The sequence below is a fragment of the Strix uralensis genome, chromosome 2 (assembly GCF_047716275.1).
Source record: "Strix uralensis isolate ZFMK-TIS-50842 chromosome 2, bStrUra1, whole genome shotgun sequence".
Lineage (NCBI taxonomy): Eukaryota > Metazoa > Chordata > Aves > Strigiformes > Strigidae > Strix > Strix uralensis.
In genome coordinates, this window is record NC_133973.1 from 38,884,130 (window position 1) to 38,904,027 (window position 19,898).

Here is a 19,898-nt window from a genome sequence, read left to right on the forward strand (position 1 = left end):
CTGACGCGCGCGCTGATGGAGCCGTCGCCCGGGAGACGGCGGGGCGGTGACGTCAGGGCAGAGGGAGGGAGGGAGGGGGCCGCTGGGTCTCCTGTCCCCCCACCCCGCCTGGACCAGGAGCGGGGCGGGGGGGGGGGGCCGCTCTCTCCCTGCTGTCACGTGACGCGTCCCTTCTCCCGGCGGGGTCGCCCCCTGTCGGCGCGCGCGGCGCTCGCGTCAGCCGCTGGCGCGCGGGGCGCCGGCCGCCGTGAACAGTCTGAGGCTGCTCCCCGCGGTGAGGGGCGGCCGCGCGGGTCTCCCCTCAGCGCCCCGAGCGGCCGAGGCCACCGGCAGCCAGAAGCCCGCCACCGTTTGCCCGCAGCCGCCGTGCCCTGGCGGGGGCTCGGCGGAGATGTGGAGGCTGCGAACGCCGCGCTAACCCCGCGTGAGGGGGGGACACGACACACCCCCCCCCGGCGCAGGCGCCCGGCCAGCGCTGCCGGGTGGGACGCCAGGCCCCCGCTAGCCCCATCCCAGCTCTCCTCGCCCTGTGCCGGAGCCGCGGGGCCACCGACAGGGATCGTCCCGCTGGCTGCAGCCCTGCGGGGAGCAATTTTTCCCTAATCCCGAAGCAGAAGGAGGACTGTGGCCGCCCCCCGCCCTTGCACCAACGCCCGCGGGCGGGTACTGCCCCGCCTTCCCCCGCGCAGGACCGGTTTCCGTTCCCGATGTTTCCAGGGCGTGATGGAGGGGAGCTGCCCCTCCAACGGCACCTCAGGCTGGGGCCAACCACCCTCCGGGTCCGCCAGCTGGGCACAGGCAGGAAGGGCGGTGATAACAAAGAGCCCATGTATATATACATGCAGTCCTGTAATACTCCGGTAACTTACTCATAATGTTCTGGATACTCCTGCGGTGCTGTTATCTCTGGTCGGTTTGGAAGGGAGGCTTGGGAAGTTACGCCTTTGCACACCGAGGCTGAAGGAGGCTTGTTGGGATTGAACCTCAGCATCCTGGAAAGCATCCAAGGTTCCTCTCAAGGTCAAATGTGAAGCGGCAGATGCACTGTGTTCAAAATGTAGGTCTTCAGCCGTCACACAGCAAGGGACCAAAATGTTTGTACATTTGGTCTCAAATTACAGTTTAGCCTCAAAAATAAGTCTTGAATGGTGCCTGCCACATCTGTTATTCAACTTTATCTTCTCCATTACAGTCAGCCTAGGCTTTTTTCAGACAAGTAATTCTCCAGTCAGTGGTTGGGTTCCTGACTGGAAGACTGTCCGTCCTAGCCTGAACCCCTAGCCTGACCATCGTGGCCAATGGCATGCTGGGCAGTGACCTGCCTCTTCCACCCAGAGGCACCATGAATGCCTGAAAGAAGGCGATGCCTTGGGTGCAAGAGGTACATATCCTGTGCTTCATCCTGAAGATTTCAAAGTAATTGGTACAATTGCTTTCACCTGTAGTTGGTGGTCTCCTTGGGGTCTGTGAATGACCTCTAAAGGGCTCAAGAGGGACACACTATGGGAGGAAAGCAAGCTTTTTGTCATTTTTTGTAAATTTACTCTGAAGACGGGATGAGAAAAATGTGGTTCTCTATATAAATCAAATTACATGATACATGAGCTGTGTGTCATCAACACGCTTGAGAGACATCCATCGGAACGTTCTAGTGAAGCAAGCAAGACTTCTGCTTCTCTTATGGACTATATTGCTTGTGTTACCTGCTGTAACGTGGGTGCTAGCCCTTTGGGAGGCCAGTTGCATTGCAGGCCATTTCTCCTAGAAACTTGGAGAAATAACACCCGAAATTAACACCCAAACTTTGTTTATCTTGACCATTGCACAAAACACACGTCATCCCTATGCTTATTTACTGCGAGCAGGCAGGCTGGCAGCCGGCAGGGCTTGCCTGGCGCTGGGAGGGGGCAGGGGCTTGCAGAGCCGAAGGACAGGAGCCGCCTGCATGGAGGCAGTGGTGTGACCCAGGTCATGGGACTGCTATGCCAGTCACTGTAAGGGGGGTAAGAGCACGCAGCCAGCCCGGGCTATTGTAACGTTCAATTAGTGCTTACACGGTGCCTTGAATAACTCACATGAAAAGCTGACATTATTATTATTGTTATTATTAAGCTAACAGTATATTCTCCGTGGAACTCATGAAGAGGAGGTGACGCACAAACAGCACATACAGTAGCAACTGCATGTGAACAGTGCCCCAGGAGTTATAAAGAAAAAAATTACCTTAATAATGGTTCCTCTGCTGTGGTGGGATTTTCCTCCCTTTAATTATAGTTGCTGTTTTCATTTGAAATTGATTAAGTGTTTTAGGATGGCAAACAGAACTGGTCTTTAGAAAGAACACTCAAGACAGCCAGCCCCAGCTGGGAACGTAACATTTTTATTTCTTTTAAAGGACTCAGCATTTCTTGCTTCCCAAATGGGAAGAAGAGAACTGGATTTGGTGCTCTCCCTGACACCCCACGATTTTTCTGTCCTAAGGAGAGGGTGGACACCTGTGCCATGGGACTTTGTGGAGAACGTAAGACCTCACCAGAGGGCTACACTGAGGACAATCCACCATCCTGATTTTAATTACCTGACTTAGATGGAAGAGGCAAGAAGAACTGGCAAGTGTTGCTATCTGTGGAAGGTACCTACACAGACCTGCAATCTCTAGTCCAGAGGTTGGGGTGCATACAGCTTCTGCAGCGAAGGAGGGAGCACACAATTTTTAAGAGTTATAACACTACTGTGTGATTTATTGAGAGTTAAATTGAAGACCTCCTGCATCTATTATTATCAGCAATCTCTTGGTATTTCTCTTCCATCTTCATTCACGTGGGTCACAACAGCTTCCAGCAGTGCTGCTCAGAAGTAGCCATTGCACAATTTTGGTAGTGTCATAATTACATCGTTTTTCTACCACTTTCACTATGAATTGATACTGTTAAGGCATCAAGAACCTATTACACAACCACATTTTATCATCACAGAGGTGCTTCTGTTGGGAAGGTTGATGCTTTTGCAATTTCCGCTTTAACACTTTTGCTGCCCTCTGGTGTTTTGGATATCCTGAACGAGGAATTGCCTTGGAGAAACATCCATGGTCAGGAGAGGTATAATTGCGGAGCCAGCTTGTACATAATGAGGGTAGAAAAGCAAGGACAGTTGACAGGCACTTTCCAAAGCATCTCCACGAAGATGTTCCTTTGATTTCTCTAGGAAGAGGGAGAAACTGGGAGGCCACAACTGCTAAGTTTTTCCATTGCAGCAGTCCTGTGCTCCCTCCCTAAGGGTGACATGGTCTACGGATGAGAATATGCATGAAGGCTGCTGCCTTCTAGAACTCATCTTGCAGATATTTCCAGCAATTCAATCTTTAGTCATTTCACTCAGCATTTTCTATCAGTTTCAAAACAAACTAACAACAATAGCAACTTTCTTCACTTGGCAAAAAGAAAACAAAACAGAGAAACTGAAGCATTCCTTTCGACCTGTTTCACCCTCCACAGCTGAAGTCAGCCTGGTTTGCTATGGTGGGTTTGCAGGGCCACTACTTGCAGCATAGCTGTAGTTTCTTTTTTTTCCCGGAAAACACCAGTGTGATTATTTTGAAAATCAGGTTTCTTGGGTTATTTTCAGCGTTCCATCATTTACACAATTTAATTGAATAAAGTCTTGCTGAAGTCAGCGGAGTTGTTCCTGGTCAGACTCTGGTCTAGAAAAAAGTAAAATGGAAGGTGTCACATACTAAAAAGTATAGCGACATCTAAAGAAAAGAAGATGAGATAATAAACTAAAATACTTGTAGTCTTATTTTAAAGACAGAAGCATTATCTTGAAAAAAATGGCGCATGACTCTTTCTAATATGACTTCAAAGTGTCTTTGAATTTGAAAGAATCCAGGCTGCCACTGCAATTTTGGCAAAAGTGCTTCAAACTAGCATATCCTTACTGAGGCATCACAATGGTATCCAGAAATGTATTTCAGACCACTGGAATGTCTTTGGTCATAATATTGCATCAGAGTTACATAATTATGATCACAACAATGATCTTTTGTCGTTAAAGTTTATGACATTTCATAATTAATGAGGCAATGACATTTCACTGACATAATACATTGAGCTTGTCTTGCAGAATAAAGGTACGTAGAGCTTCTCTTCGGCATACATCCTTATCTAGGGCTATAAAATAGCTTTTTAAAGGGTACCCACCAGGCATGTTAGGTTTCTTTTCTTTACTAAGTATAATGTGCTACAAAATCTACCATTAATACCAAGGCTCTGACTGTTTTTGTTTGTATTAAGGGAAGTACAAACACAGAACAAACAAGGTGGTCTATGCCCTTGAGAGTGTCTTTCTTTTATTGTAATAATTTCCCTTCCGTGTTTGTCACTCTAATAGTGCTCCACTGTGCTGGGGCATGTGAACCTGACCGACAACTGGCAACAAACATATGAAAAGATTATGTAAAAAGAGAAGTGGGCCAGGTTATTTCCATTGCCCAGGATAAATAAAATGCAGAAGCTAAGCAACCAGCATGGAATAATGGCTTTTGAATTTTTTTTTCAATTGTTTGATGACCAAAGGTGGTGATAGTAAAAGCGAATACACACCTGTAATCTAACCACGCCCATTTAAATTTAGCTGAAAGTCATTTTATAGTATGTCGACTCATTTTCAGAGAGAGTGAATCTCTGCAAGGTGTCCTGCGAGGTAAAGCACGTATTCTACCAAAGGCTGCGACTGAGGACTCCAAGAGCCTCTGGAGCTGAGTGCATCTCTGTTAAGCTGCTGTTACTGTTAGCATCAGGATTAGCCGGGTAGGTGCCTTCCTGGGGCAGAACCACATGGAGCTCAGGTGCCTATAGACCAACACTTGGAAATGACACTTTCCCACCAAGAGCATATGATCTGCACAGACGAAATGGACAACAGATAAAGAAAAAATGTCATTTCCCCTGCTTACTATACCTACTTTACTACTGGGATGGCAAAAAAACTACAAGATGAAGTGTCTTGCTCATGGTGGTGATATGGCAAGTCTGTGACAGAGCTGTGAAATACATTTCTGTATTCTGAGCCCAGGCAGAGTGCTTTAACTGCAAGGCCATCCTTCACACTGCAATTAAGTGATTAATGTTAATCTCACAGCTGGTATAAATAAAGCTATGTACATACTGGGTTTAGTACAGTTTATAGAACAGGCCGCTCTTACATGTGATTTTTCACATCAGGCTGGACTTTCTGTATGATTAATACTTGTAATTTAACATTAGCCCCCCACTTCCAACTGGAGTGTGGACAGAGAGGCAGGTCAAAGAGTCAGCTAGCTTTCTGGTACTCCCAAGGCTTTGTGACTCTTTGCCAGCAGTTTCTGTTGAGACTGTATTACTTCTCACTGCTCCCTGAAACATTGTGCATGCTCACATATTGTTTTGTTGTTGGGGGTGTTTTAGGCCACGCCTGACAGGAAAGTTTAGCTGTGTAAGATCAGTCAGAAGCTGCCAGCTCCAAAGCAAAAAATAAATGGTAAGTACACTTCAGATATGAGAGCAGAGGTGGGAGGAAGGCATGTCCGCGGTCCATTTGACAGGGGTCTTCATTGCTGTGAAATTATCCTTCCCCTTCTCTGGCCCAGCATCCTCCGTGATCACTGTTGTATGCACAGCTGTAATTTGAAGCTATTGGTCCTCCCAGGGCCCCAGACAGAGCTGGAGGCTGATAAGGAGGCGAAGGGTCTGAGACTGAAGAGGCTACGGATGGGGTGAAATGGAAGCAAGCAGTGGGCAGCAGCAGGGAGGTAGTGCTGGAAACCCCTTGCAATGGTGAGGGAAGGAGATCCACTGATACTGCTGCAGGAAGGCCAGTTGTGTGAAAAAGCCATGCTGGGGCAGGGACAAGCTGTGGAGTCTGCCCTGCGTGTGGGTCCCAAGCTGTCAAGCAGGAGTTGGGAGGACACTTTGTCACCTCCTTGTCCATGTCTAGCAGCTTCACAGCCCCAGGGCACCCCCAACCTGAGGCAGGGCTCTTGGTGGGAGCTCCACATTCAAGCTCTGAATAAGCCAAAACTCGAGGCCAAACTTGTGCCCCTTTTCCCTAGCCTTGCCTGGGATCTTTTCTCTTTGGGATCCCTACAAAAAGGTTGGGGTAATTCTGCCAGCCTGATGGAAGTTGTGGGAAACCAGCCCCCATTCAAGAAATTTGGGAACCCTCCCGTGGGCAGGCCAGAAGACTGAAGGCTGTTGCCCTTGGTCTTACAGCTGCTGGGGTTGCCTCAAGGTGTTCCCACCTGGGCAAGACCTGCCAGTTATTCTCCAGGTGGTGCAGACGCCCTCGCTGGGGAATGGACATCTGCCCCTGTGCTGGGCCGGAGGGATAATCTGTGAGAGCAGGAAGGTAATTCAGCCTCGTTCCTTTTGGCCTGACCTTCACCAGCGTCCTATTGCTTTTTACAGAAGTGCCATAGGATGCGGAGGTGCCCCAGCGGTGCAGCTGTGGGCGATGTGGACACGTGCCCAGCAGGAAGTAGCCTGAGACAATGGAATTCATTGCACACGTATGTTCTTTGTTGATGGCTGTGCTGGAAACAGTGACCCAAATGTGGCAGTTTTGATGTCCCCTCGCTCCAGCCTCTGCTCCCCTCCTCTCACTTGTGAGTGATTAATGCAGAAAGCTACACATCCTTCCCCAGGGAGAAAATGAATAAGGGCCCCCCTCACCTTTCCTTTATATTAATGCGTTACTTCTGAGATCCACCGTGCTCTCATTGCAGTTTGAAATGGAAAGGCTATTGCTTTCCTGGTGTCCCAAGTAATCGCTTCATCTGCTTGTGCCTGCCTGTACCTCTGCCAGGCAAGGGGGTATGCACTGACTCTTTTGAAAACAGGGTGTTAACAGCATTTGTCTACTGCGTACTGAAAAATCAGGAGCTTCTCCCCTCCCCCTTCCCCTTCTCTACTTTGCTTGCTCTGAAAGAAAACAGAAACAAAGTCATGTCTGCAGCACAGTGCGGGTGGTACAGTTATTCCACGGGGAAAACCTGATATATCCACCTATTGTCTGAGCCACTACTAAGAGACCTTAGTGAATGAGCAAGTTACGAAAACAGGTATCCTTCCTTAGAGATTAATGCGATATTTGCGTCTGATATTTCCTGCCATACAGCACAGATTGTTTGTGCCGATGGACAAGTGAGAAATATGCCTTTCCAGAGGGGGGAAGGACTGTTGCAACACACCTTTATTGTCCTCCTCTGGAACAGCATATTAAATTCGTTTTCCATCCATCCCTGTAAATACATTTCCTATAATTGCTACTATGTCAGATGCACTGTAATCCGTCCCCTCCTACGTCAGCTGCATTGTTGTAACCCCCCCCTCCAATGTCAGAAAAACTGTAATCCTCCTCTTATGTTACATAGGAGCTGCATCTCTGACATTTTCAATTGCATTCACACAAAGTCAGGCAGAGCAGGGACAGAGAACAAAACACTAGTTTCCAGATCATGAATGTAATGAGTTCTGTGGTGTTTCGAGTGTGCACAGTAAGGTCAAACACATTTTACACGCTCGGGAGCTGGCTTTCTCCAGTCACAGACCAGACAAAGGTTACTATTGGTGCTGAACATGAGAAACTCAGCAGAATTTTTGCATGGCACTGAATCATATATCATACTTTCTTACATACTGGTTCTGCACGTAGGCTGTGATGAAGGGGAAGACAATAAATAACATTTCAGAGAACAAAGGGTTAGCAAAATTCTTGCTTCGTAAGTCCCGACTGATGAAATGACTCCAGTGAAGAAGGAGTGGGGGAGGTGGGTTGGCTTGCAGTTTGTGAGTGGGACACCAAGACAATCTATTTTCAAATATGTATGCGCATGTTACGTTTCAGTCCCAGGGGCTGAGCAAGAGCTTGTGAACAATAACACACAAGGCAAATTTCTTACGTGCAATTCTTGGCACCAGCCAACCCTGAGTTTCCAGGGAAGCAAAGTACAGGGCATATGGCATCTAAATATATGCAATCATGGATGACAAGAAACATGGAAGAACTTTCTGGATGGAGTTGTTTGTTAACATCCTGAAAATATCTTTCAAAAGACAGATACTGACAAGACATCTCAAAACCAGATGGTTCTCCAGTGATTGTTTCAAAAGAGCTTTAAGTTTGTGCTACTGGAGAAGATTGATTGTGACTCCTCAAATAAGAAACCAGATGTTCATGCTTCAGCTAGAACTACTCCTCTCATTACACAGCTGATATAACCAGAGAGCACACAGCTTTGTCCTCATATTCAGCAGGATGTGTTATCTTCAAAAGGTGTTCATGTTGCACGTTCTAGGACAGGTTTTGGGTTGGCTCAGACTGTTTCCTTTCTGCCAATAGCCATCACCTCTCAGAAGATCAGTGACATAGCTTTTCTTTCTCTGATCAATTTATGCTTTTCTCTTTGGCAGATGGTTCCCCAGTCTTGTAGTACCTACTGGGAGAAAACCCTTACAATTAGATCTGCAACTACTAATCTTGGTCGTTAAGACAGACTGTCTTAAGAGGTGCCTCTTTAGAAGGTATTATGAAAATGTGAGTACAGCAAGGCCATATTCTATAGGTATTTATTTTAAAGAGTAACACTGCTGGATGGATAAAACACAGAGGGTCAGATTAGGAAGAGGCCTAGTTACACAGGAATTCTCACTGCAAGCAAGGGTGAGAAAGTCAGGAACTGAACTCATCTGAAACTTCTGGTCACCTAGATGCCTGCACAGGAGCCGAGCTCTGTGACAGATTCTGATTTTTCCAGCCAGCGTGATCGTACTTTGGTAAGTCACTCATGTCAGCAGGGCTTTTTGAGCTGAAAGCCTCTAAATTCTGTCATTCGTAATGGAAGGAGGAAGAGCATGAAGAGAACAAAATGCGTATTGATTTGCACTGGGTTCCAGTGCAAAACCCTTTCTGGTGTGTCTACCCAGCAGCTGCAGATGGCACATCCTGCCAGGGGTAATGATCTGGGATTGAGATACCTGGTGGTAATAGAGTGTATAGTCTGGAAGGCCTCTGGAGGCATCTTCTTGCTTTGCTGTGTGTGAATAAAACCCGATATGGTGGCCAAACCTTTCCATAGATTCATTTGTTAATGACAATAAGAGATAATAGGTAAGAAAGTCAATATATTTTCATGTTCATCCCTTTGACAGCATGAAATTGCTCTGGTGGTTTATAATATCAAACACAGCCTAACCTGGGATTCAAGGCTTTAACCTACTAGTGATATTGGTAAATATTTTCCTCAGTCAAAAAGTAAATTTCTCACCTTTGAAATCAAAGTGATAAGCCATAAAGGGATATGTGCCTTCTCTGTTAGTGCTAGAAGGTACTCCTGATGCTTTTGGGGAAGCAGAATAAGGTGCCTTACAGAACATTCATTGAAATGGATAAACACAAGCTTGCAGTGTAGTATGGACAAAGTACGGGACAGAGCAACACTCATCACCATAAGTAGGATGGGTCTGTGGCGAGAACATCTATTACTGCATCTTCATAAGACAGAAAGGTATTATGGAGGACAGCAAGCTCCTCTGTTTTCAGAATCTCCCCTTTTTTTTGCTGTTTTTTATAAACAGGAGGCTTGTTAAATAACACAGCAGCCACATGAGCGTTTAGCCAGAATGTACTCATGCAACAACCGTTATGAAAAGGAAATATTGGTTTGGGAATCGGGGATTAGAAAAAAATGCCAAGACCAAACCCACAGAATGCGCAATGAGTATTAAAGGCATGAACGGCAGTACGGTTCACCGGGCAATCCAGTGCCGGTCACTGAAGCCATTCACTGAGGAATTTCCAGTGATAATGAACTCCCAAGATTCTGCATCCAGCTTCATAAACAGACAGAAAGACGATTTCTCTTGAACACGTTGTTAATGGTAAATTGTTTGCCCAGCATTAGAAGAGAGCAGAGTGAGGATATGTAGTTCATCACCCCTGAAGAGCCTGGGACTTGGGGTCTCTGCTCACTGCATTTTGATGAAGACCTGGGAATACCTGAAGGTGAATTGAAGGAGGCCACTGGAGCCTGGATGGTGGAAACATAGTGATAGGAAACAGAAATACCAACTGGCACTGCAGGTTAGGGGGTGTCACAGGTTCCTGGGCAGAAAGAAACTTGCAAAAATTTGCTGCCTGTCATCAGAGAGATGGCTAGTGAGGAGAGGTGCTATTTGTGGTGATGAGGGTGCACCTTTTCCTGACAAGTGAGTCAAGGATTCACAAGAACTCAATGGCGTCTGTAGGATGGGCTACTCCAGCTGGAAGCAGAACCCCGAATCACGAGCAGTTCTCTTCACCAAGGGCTTCACTCAGGCCTACCATGTGTGAATAATGCGTGTGTGCAGGCTCACGCCTGCATCTGGAGGAGGAATCCCCTCTAAATCATCTCGCTGCTGCATATGGAGGTAATGTGCCTGACACCTGGGATTACCTATCCCTAGCAGACTGCTGCAGCACAGGACAGGGGGTAAACCATGAGGAGACAGGTGCAGACGCCCCTTGTATGGAGGATTTCCACATTTTGACAGTTCATATTTCCATTTGGAATGAACACTCAGAGGATATGTCCTTGCCAACTGCACTGTCATATCATCATGTCCTGACACAGAGGGACCAGCAGTTCTGCACTGCCCCACCAAATGTCGCTGGAAAGGACAGGGAAACTTTGCAGAAATATCACTCGCGTAGGCTGCTGGCCTTTACAGTCTCATCGGTGAATCGTTTTACATAAAAGCCATTAGTGGACACAGTAAAAACACAGCAAGTCATAAACCAGTCATCCTAATAAACCTAAGGCAAAAAAGGCTGGGTCCTGGCTTGGGGTAATGGTGGCAACTTTTTGTTACTGGAGTAGCATGAGAAACCTGGAGACTCGTGCCAGATACCCAGCGAGAAATACACTGGAGCAGGAAGCAGCCGAGCCCTCCTGAGGAGGAAAGACAGCCAGGTCATGCCCTGCTCCTGAAGCTGTGGGCACCAGCCATCCCTCCACCAGATTGGAAGGACCAAGGAGGAACAGGCCTAGGCATGCAAGGATGCTCTGCTGCCCGAGCACCTGTCTGCTCCCCTCCAGCATCTGGCTTACTTGGCCCTGACCACAGCCTGCCCCGGCAGCAGTGCCTGGTACTTGGCATGCTACTGATTAGTATCTTCCCCTGGCCTGTATTTCTCCCAGCCTGTGCTTGTTACCTGTCCAGGTAGGAAACAACACATGTGCATTTCTCCTACCCTGCAGGCAGAGGGGAGCCACGTATTCCCCAGAGTCAGGATCACCTGGGGCCTCTTTGGCAGCCACAACTTCAGAAAAAATGCAGTGAGATCCACCTGGTGTTTCTGTAGCCTACAGTCCCCAAGACAGACAGGAGGAGATCCTATGTTTGTTTTTCAGAGCGGTTCCTTTGTTCTTGCCCCATATGGGAGTGAAGCTGGCAGGAGAGCAAGATCAAGTGCTCATGGAAGCTGTGAAGAGCAAGCCATCTGCACTGGGTCATCTTGTTTAGATAGGACCATAACTGGTCCACTGGCCACAAGCTTTGCTATAACCTCTGCACTGATATGGTACTAGCATAAGGGATGCCGCACCTGATCAACTCCTGCGTCTGTCCCACTGGTGCTGCCCCACTGCTGGCAGTGCAGCTCAAGGCATCCTTGCCCTAGCAAGAGGACATTTCCCTGTACTCCTAGTTTGCTCCAAAAGTGCATTCCTACCCACAACATGGATGCTTTCCTGGGATGGCAGACCCCCCAAAAAAGGAAGAAAGAAGGAAAAAAAAAGCTTAAAAAAAAGAAAATCATCAGTAACCCCTGCTGGACACAGACACAGATATTCCTCTTTGGCTTCCCACTCACTCAAGTGCCAGCAGTACATATGGCTGGCTGAAGCCCTTGGTGGGGGAATAGCAAGTTAGACTAGAATAAAAATTTTAAAAAATTAAAAAAGAAGTGGAAGAAAGCAAAAATTGCAACATCTCCCCCTCTTTCTGTGTATGTTTCAGTGCTTTATGGAAGCTTGCATTTTCCCCTCCGCCTCAGTTGCAAACTGCCCGTTGTTGCAAGATCTTCCCCTTCATTGCCTTTCTCTGTCTGCCTTCATTTCCCCATCTGTAAAGGATGTAATGGATCGGACCCTCCTGGCAGGAACAGCGTGTCTGTATGGCACAGGGAGAAGCGTGGACATGTGTAAAGCACCACCATGCGCTGTTGGCACAGCCCCTTGTCAGGAAGGTGAGTGGAAAGGCTCCATGGCTGCTCAGGTTTCCTCTGCACAGGAGTCCTGCAGGCACACTATGACAAAATTGTCGTCTGCCATTTGCCAGCAAGAATGCTCTGCCCAGCAGCAGAGATCTGCTCCGAAGGAGCCCTTTACCAGCAGCCCTGACCCTTTCCTCGCTGCCTGCTCTCTCTGTGGGCTCCATTTAGCTCCTGCCAAGGCCAGCTGTGGGAAGCTCTCTATACCTTGCCAGCTCCTTCTCCCAGAAAGTCCTGGTCCCTTGCCCTCTGCTGCTGGATGTCCTGACAGTAGAGCAGGATGCACGCTGGAGCTGGGAGGGACCCCATGCTCTCCTTCCCGCCTTTTAAAGCCAGCTCTAGATGTCCAGGCAGCCAGGCTGGCTGTGCCTCCCATACTCCATCCTTCCTGGCGCCGGGGGCAGTCTAAGGGGAAGGGTTGCTCCCGGGGTTCCCAAATGGCTCAGCTTCGTCTCCCAGTGGCTTCCCTGGCCGACACAGTTGATTACCCTTGAAAGCCCTCGCAGCTGTCGAGTCTTTCATTCGTTCTGGAGCTAGGATAATTGGTGTGCTCCGGGTCCAAAATAGTTTAAGACAACTGCATCCTGTCCACTTAAAAGTCACCCCGCAGGTTCTCGTGGACAGTCCCCAGCAGCTGCTTAGTGTTTATGTGCAATATTTAACAGCTGTATTTCAGAAAGGGAGAAGGGACTTCTGTAACGCATACAGTTGTCTCAACTGCCTTGGAAAGAAACAGCACACTGTCTGTCCTGGCCTGACTGAAAATGCCCTCAGCCAGTGCTAACCGTGCCAAAACTGTAATTACCTTGTCTTCCTTGTTCTTCTGGGATAACTGAGAGCTGTTTTTATAGGCGATAATAGCAGTGCTGCTTCTTTCCCTAATAAGCTCATGTGAGCTGCTTCTGACGTCTCCATTTCTTGACTCCCTAAGTGCAAGCGAAAGAAATCCCCTACTTGCTCTGTAATTGCATGCTAACTGCTGGGCACAGAGGCAGTATATTTTGCCTGCTTTGAGGCTGATCGGCTTTTGGCTACAGCATCACCTGGTGTTCAGAGGTAATGGAGGACGGTGCACACCACCACCAGAAAACAGATTGTGGTGGTGTGGTCTTCAGTTTCCAAAGCTGCAGTGTCTTTCTGCATAAGCAGCCCCACGCAGTCAGTAGATCAGTGCATCCTTATTATTCATCCTGTGAAAAATATGAAGTGTCTGCAAAATGTGGCTGAGTGTGTACAAAGGATTTGGACAAGTTCCGGTAGTGCTTCGGATACCCCCCACAGAGTGGATGTGGTGAGTCTGGCAGGGTTGACTGCCCACCCACTAGGTTAGATTTTCTGCTCAGTGACCAACATTAAGTTTTGACTTTAATTAATCTACGCACAAGAAGAAAAGAAAAAAAAAAAAAAGAAAGCCTTTGCATCATGGGCATCTTTTTTCTCTCTAACCGCTGTGATCCAGCATTCACCTTCCTCCTCTCCCAGCTCCTGGGGAAAGAGCCTTTATATCAAACAGTCGTGTCAGCACAAAGATGTTTGCCAGGTCAGTAAACAGCAGTTAACATATGAAGCTGCAAACAGGCTCAACTTCTATTTTAACGACTAGAGAGTTTGAACAAAATAGGCAAAGAAAAGTGTGACCCCTCTTCTTCCACCATCAGCCCCAACATCAAAGGCCCTGCTGACTCAAGAGACCGACACAGGTGTCTGTGGATAAGAACATCCTTTTTGTCTCTACACCATGAAGGAGTAAGTCATGAAGGATACTGATTCATAAAGAAGACTTCCTTGACACACAGTCTTTGCATCAGGAACAAATCCCTTGGTCCTAGGTTGTGTGGAAGAGCCAAATGCAGATAGTCACTTACAAGTAACCTGCATTAATTAATGAAGAAGGGCACGTAGCCCTGCTTGTCCATGCTGCTTAACTGCTAGCTCACTCTGGGGGTCTGTTTTGGACTGTGCCAGCTAGCTCTCCCCAACACAGGTCTGCTCGGAAGGGGCCTAGTCCTGCACAGTGGAAAAGTGAGTGAGCAAGTGCTGAATTGGGTCAGCCTCTGGCTTTTTTTTGACTAGTAGAATGTGAGTGCCAGAGACATTTAGCTGCTTTCACGAGCTGAAATCAGTGGGCAACTCCCCAGTTTTCAGTATCTGGCCCCTAGGATCTGCTGCACAGCCCTGAGCATGCACACCAATTCAATGGGCACCGGACAAACAATGTTAACTCCCCCCTCCCTGCACACATGGCATTTTTAATGTCTACATTATGTTAAACAGTGAAAATGAATGCTTCCCTAATAATTGCTCTCAGGAAGAAGTAAACATTATAGTCAAGGCGTCCTGCAGAAACACCATGAGTCAGAGGAGTGGTAATTCCAAGACAATCTTGCTGTTAGCTGGGGTCCAAGCTATGAAGAGTTTGTACAGCTCTGCGTAAACAGATCCCAGTAGGACTGTAATTTTGAGTCTATCATCCTTTATTTTCCCTTTTTTCTACAAAGATATGCCTGCTCTGAACCCCAGGCCAGGCTTATTGCATTGCCTGTGTTCACAGGCGTAGAAGTACCCTTTGGATACGTGGCTTGCATCATTAGTCACAGACTTTGATCCTTCTGCTCCCATTTCCTCTGTGGCAAGAGCCCAATCTCTTTCTTTCTGACACCACTCTGCAAGGCTCAGTCCTTTCACCACTGCACTGAACAGCACTGCAATGTTTTCAATAGCTCATCAGGAATCCAGTGACTTGGCTGCAGAAGGAAATGCCCAGAATATTCCAGTACATATGTGTTAATAACATCCAAACATTGCTGAGCAGTAAAATGCAGCGTGGCTAGTGCAATACTCCTGGAGGACTGCAGAGCCCTATCTGGGGGGTAGGTATGTGAAATGGCCACCTCTCTGTGCAGGCTTCACTAATGGGTTGGACAAGTCAGACAGATGGGCTGGGCACCAAGCCTCATGCATTTAATCTGTCTCTTGGATCGGAAACTTCCTGTGCCAGGAGTTGTGTCTCACAGGCAAGAAGTTAAGCATGCCGTTGGCTTTTTGTAAATACCACATTAACAGCTGGCATTTTTAGTGGCCAGAACTTCAAAAGCACAAGCCAAGGAACTGGAGTTCTCTGGGCGTAGGGTGGGGTGGTGGAGATGCACAGGGTCAGGACAAGAGGCAACAGAAATGGGTTGCAGGAGAGATATTCTGATCAGGTACTAGAAAAATCTCTTTCCCTGTGCGGGTTGCCATGCACTGGACCAGGCTGACCAGAGACACTGTGTTATCTGTAGCCTTGGAGATACTCAGACCTCAGCTGGATGAGTCCCTGAGTTGCTTGATCTACGTTGGCTATGCTTTGAGCAGGGGCTGGGACCAGATGTCATCCGAGATCCTGCCTGACCTGACCAAGTCAGTGGTTTTATGACTCTGTGGCCTGTGCTGGCCAAGACACAGTGACTCAAGAAGACATCCCAAGGACGGAGACTGAGCTAAATTCTCCTCTGCTTTATAGAAGATGCAGAAATCATATTGCTCACCTCAGGGACTGTGGGAAGCTACTCTGCATCAGGGATTGTATCTGCTATTGCTTGTCTCTAAGCTACAACTTTATTAAGGCAGGATTTCTCTTCTGGCTGATAGCTTATTCACAAGAAAAACGGTTCCAATCAGCCGTGGAGCATGCAGTTCCTGTTCAGCAGCTGACATTTCAGGAGGGATCACAAAGCCATTGGGACCCAGCAGCAGCCGCATTTTGTGGTCAGGGCACAGAGCTGAGCTGTGGGAAACCCATCTGCCTCCTTCAAACCAAGTGGTGGAAGTGGGATGTCCCACCACACAAGGAAGTCTCTTAACTCCTAGGTCATCCTCTCTTTGGCTGACTGACTATTTAAAGAGCCTGTGGAAAGTGGAACAACTCCAGCGTGAGGGACTGAGAGCAACCCACCCCCAGAGAGTGCAGAGATGCGGTCAGGATGCTGCGGAGGAGGCTGGAGACCTGGGTTTCCCTCGAGGGGTGAAGCAGTTGGCTCTTCATCACCCACATCCTGAACGAGAGCCCTCAGCCCAGGGCACGGAGGGACCAGCACCCCGGGGCATCCTGCGCTGTGTCCTGCCACTTCTGAGAGGAGTACCCGCAGCGGGAGGAAAACGGGCACCTGGGGGTTTTGCTGAGGATCAGACAAGGGTGTCCATCCCATGTAAAACTTACTGCTCTGTTCTGCTGCCAGAAGGACAAACTAAACGGTACCCCCAGCAAGAAGGGAACAGGGGCATGGCAATGCCTGACACACCTTAGCCAGAAAGCAAACAAGAGAGAGGGAGGTGAGCAGGATCTATGACTGTGACCCTTGAAGATTTCAGCACCTCTCACTTTATATAGGGAGTAGCTTGCTTTGAATGAATTGCAACACCGTAACAACCTCCTGCTCTCAGTAACAGAAGGGGTGTGTGCATGCCTGCGGGTTTCAAAATAAAGATCAAGCATTAAACTGGTGAAAATTATATTTTTTTTTTTTAAAAAAAGATGTAGAAGAAAAGCAATAATATGAGAACCAAGCACAAGCATTTTCACAGGAACTGTCTGCTCTTTCCCTTTGGGTCAGTGTATTTGCCCAGCACATAAACAACGTTGCTCACACAGCTCACAAGGAAATCTGACCGGCAGCGCAGGCTGCCTGGGTGGGGAGATATTTTTATCCTAAGGCCCAAAAGCGGAACAAACAATATTGAGCAGAGAGCATAGGTGAAATGCAAGCTGAAGGAAGCCACCTCTGGTGCAGCATGGGGAAGATGGGCAAGTTGCTCATCGGGTGAAAGCAAGACCCCTCACAGTCAAAGGAAGCAGCCTGGAGAGATGGGAAGTAGGAGGTGGGAGCAGGGGCCAGAGATGGGGGGAGCGGAAGAAGAGATGAGCCTGAGATGCTCCCATGAGGAGGGGAAGAGTAGGATGAAAGTGGAGCTGAGTTGTGGGCAGAGGTTGCTCAGCCCAGAGGTTTAAATGTCAGGATGAAGGGCTTGACCAAATGTGAAAGGGAAGGGAGTAGGGTGGCAGTGGAGGGAAAGGGCAGTCCCACATGTAGGGAGGGCACTGGCACAGCTGGGCATTTTGGGGGGACCTGCTGCACCCAACACAGGGTGAGTGCAGAGTGAGAGGGGAGGAGAGGTGGCAGTGCAGGGCTCCCAGGGTGGTAGAAGATGTCCTGACATCCCCAAGAGGTACTGGGTGCTGTGACAGTGGGAACACACAGCCCTTTTGGGGACCTCCACAGTAAACAGGAAGGAGGAGATAAAACTGCAGCTGGAGAGGCTGCTTGGTTTCAAGGGAGACTTCCTCTGTCTTAGAAAGACCAAGGCATGCTTGCAGCTAAATGGCTAGGCCTGAGGGAAACTTAGCTTATGGCTGGAGAGGAGAGCCCTGCTGGCCCCTTGCATGCAGGCCCATGCTGGGGAGCATCGTGGCAGAGCCACTCACACCTTGGGCTGGCTTCCTCCGCATGTGCAACCCCTGTCCTGTCCTGTCCCATCCCGTCCCATCCCATGCCATGCCACTTCATCCTATCCCATCCTCAGGATAGGAACAGCAGCCATGGGAATAGTTGGCTCTAGTGAAGCAGCAACAATGTGAAGGAGATGCAGGAAAACAAATTGAAGGCCCACCATAAAAGTGTCAGCGGATAGGGGTGCAAATGCCTGGTGTGATAAATGGTGCTACATGACTCATGGAAGCCTTGCTTTAATGGTTTTGAAGAAGAACTGTCACACGTGGGCTTTCTTTGAGCTCTCATAAAGATTCATTCTCTGACACTGACAGCAGTGGCTGCTGTCAGCATGTCTATCCTGGGCAGCACTGTCAGGGGAGACAGGGCTGCGGGTGCCTTCCTTACTCCGCAATGTAACCTGACCCGGTGGGGGTGAGAGAAGTCCTCCTGCAGCCTTGTCTGCCATACTGCTCTCACCCCCTTCGTCAGCAAGCAGTGATAATGGAGGGGAAGTGCTGGTTTTCCAGCATGGATTATTTTCCTAAGGATTCCTATCCCTTGTGAGTCACTGGAGTTTTTTCTGATGACTGCAAGAAATGAAATCCTAGCACTGAGATATTCAAAAAATGTGTGCAGTGGTCAGAAATGCTGCTTTATCAGCTTTTAGGACACTACTTGATTATAAGACAACTTTGATTAGAGTGGAGCTACAGCTAATACAGAATTTAAAGGCCACATCTTCAAGTGAAACATATGGGAACAGCTTTCTCTGTCCGAAAGATCTGTAGTACCCCAAAACAAAGTGCTAACCTGGTATATGTTTAGCCCACTGTGGGCTTAATTAAATTCTTTTGTCCATGAGAAGCATTTGAGGTTGAGCTCCAGTGCTAGATGAACGTAATCCCACTGTGAGTTTTTGTACATGGAGGCGCTTTGCCCTTTCCCAGAGCTCACCGCAATGGGGTAATGTCGGTCACAGCACAGAGTGCAGCACGATTTCGTAGTGTAGAGTCCCATCCTCCCAGCTTCCCCAGATGTCAGCAGTCAAGCACTTCCATCCCACACTGTTGGAATAGCAGGTCAAGATATTCTCAAACAAATAGACACCAAGTAAAAGCAAAGTTCAGGGTTTTAAAAACCAACAGTTTGTGTGCAGCTGAAGAAATTCTCTGGGTGGTTACTGCATAACTTTAAAATAGCTAGTCTGGGGGAAAGGGCTGCATTTACCTACAAATGCCCATTTTCCTGCAAAGAGAGTGCTTTTTCTGGGCTTTCTTGGAAAGAACCCTCCAGATGGGATCATCCCAACCATCACATGGGAAGGATTTTCAAACCACACTAATGTGCAGTGAGATGGAGACTCTTAAGTGCTGGTTTAAACGAGAAGGTCAAGACTCTGTTTAACTTTCATTAATGTCACTCCAGTCACTTTTGATAGTACTGAATAGCAAAGGGAAAAGGAGAAAGATAAAAACAATCTTAAAAGCTTTTCAAAAATACCACATTCTTAAAGAAAGTGGCATTTGCTTTAAAGTGGCTTTAAAGGGAAAGAAAGCGTGAAAGAACAAACGTTTCTTCACTGATTCCCAAATTATGGGCTGGGCATGGGGACAACTGAGATGTGATTCAGTACTTGTTGGATGTTGAGACCGACTGAGAGTTGCCCTTAGCACTGCTGATGTGGCCAAAAGAGATGGTCAGATACCAGTGGGGAGCATGGGGTGGGAAATGTCCCCTGGCCCCCCTACACTTCGGGAGCAGCACAGAATAAGCAGAATGAAAGTCAGGCTCTGTATTGCACAGCAAAGCAAAGGGATGGCGAGAAAGGCCGTAGGAAATGGTTCCTGTCCAGAAGGAAGAGAAACAGTTGTCACAAGCTCAGAGAGACCACAACTGCTTTCTGCAATGCATCAAGTATTTAAAATACTTGATCAGCCTCGTTCAGCCAGCTCAGCTCTGGCAATAAATGCACTGTACTACTTTTTAATGTTTCCCTCAAATGATCATCTAGCAACAAACACTGTGTTCAGAAAAGCTCCACAGTTGCATTTCAAGATTTATTTTCACTTTTTGGAAAAACAAAACCTCAGAATCAAAACAAAAAGAGACAGAAAGGACTGTGGAAACCTTTCCTAGATAAATGTG

At 47.9% G+C, this 19,898-nt stretch overlaps 2 long non-coding RNA genes across 3 annotated transcripts in view; one reads left to right on the forward strand and one right to left on the reverse strand.

Annotated features, from left to right (window-relative positions):
• The first annotated feature begins 629 nt into the window (after positions 1 to 629).
• On the forward strand, positions 630 to 3,672 carry LOC141939192 (uncharacterized). The gene is made up of 2 exons (XR_012627502.1): positions 630 to 1,057; positions 2,396 to 3,672. It is a non-coding gene; the product is annotated as an uncharacterized LOC141939192 (long non-coding RNA).
• Positions 2,365 to 19,898, reverse strand: part of LOC141939191 (uncharacterized) — a 66,981-nt gene continuing 49,447 nt past the window's right edge. For both annotated transcript variants that reach the window (XR_012627500.1, XR_012627501.1), the window contains exon 2: positions 2,365 to 3,700. This is a non-coding gene — a long non-coding RNA (uncharacterized LOC141939191). The remainder of the gene's footprint in view (positions 3,701 to 19,898) is intronic.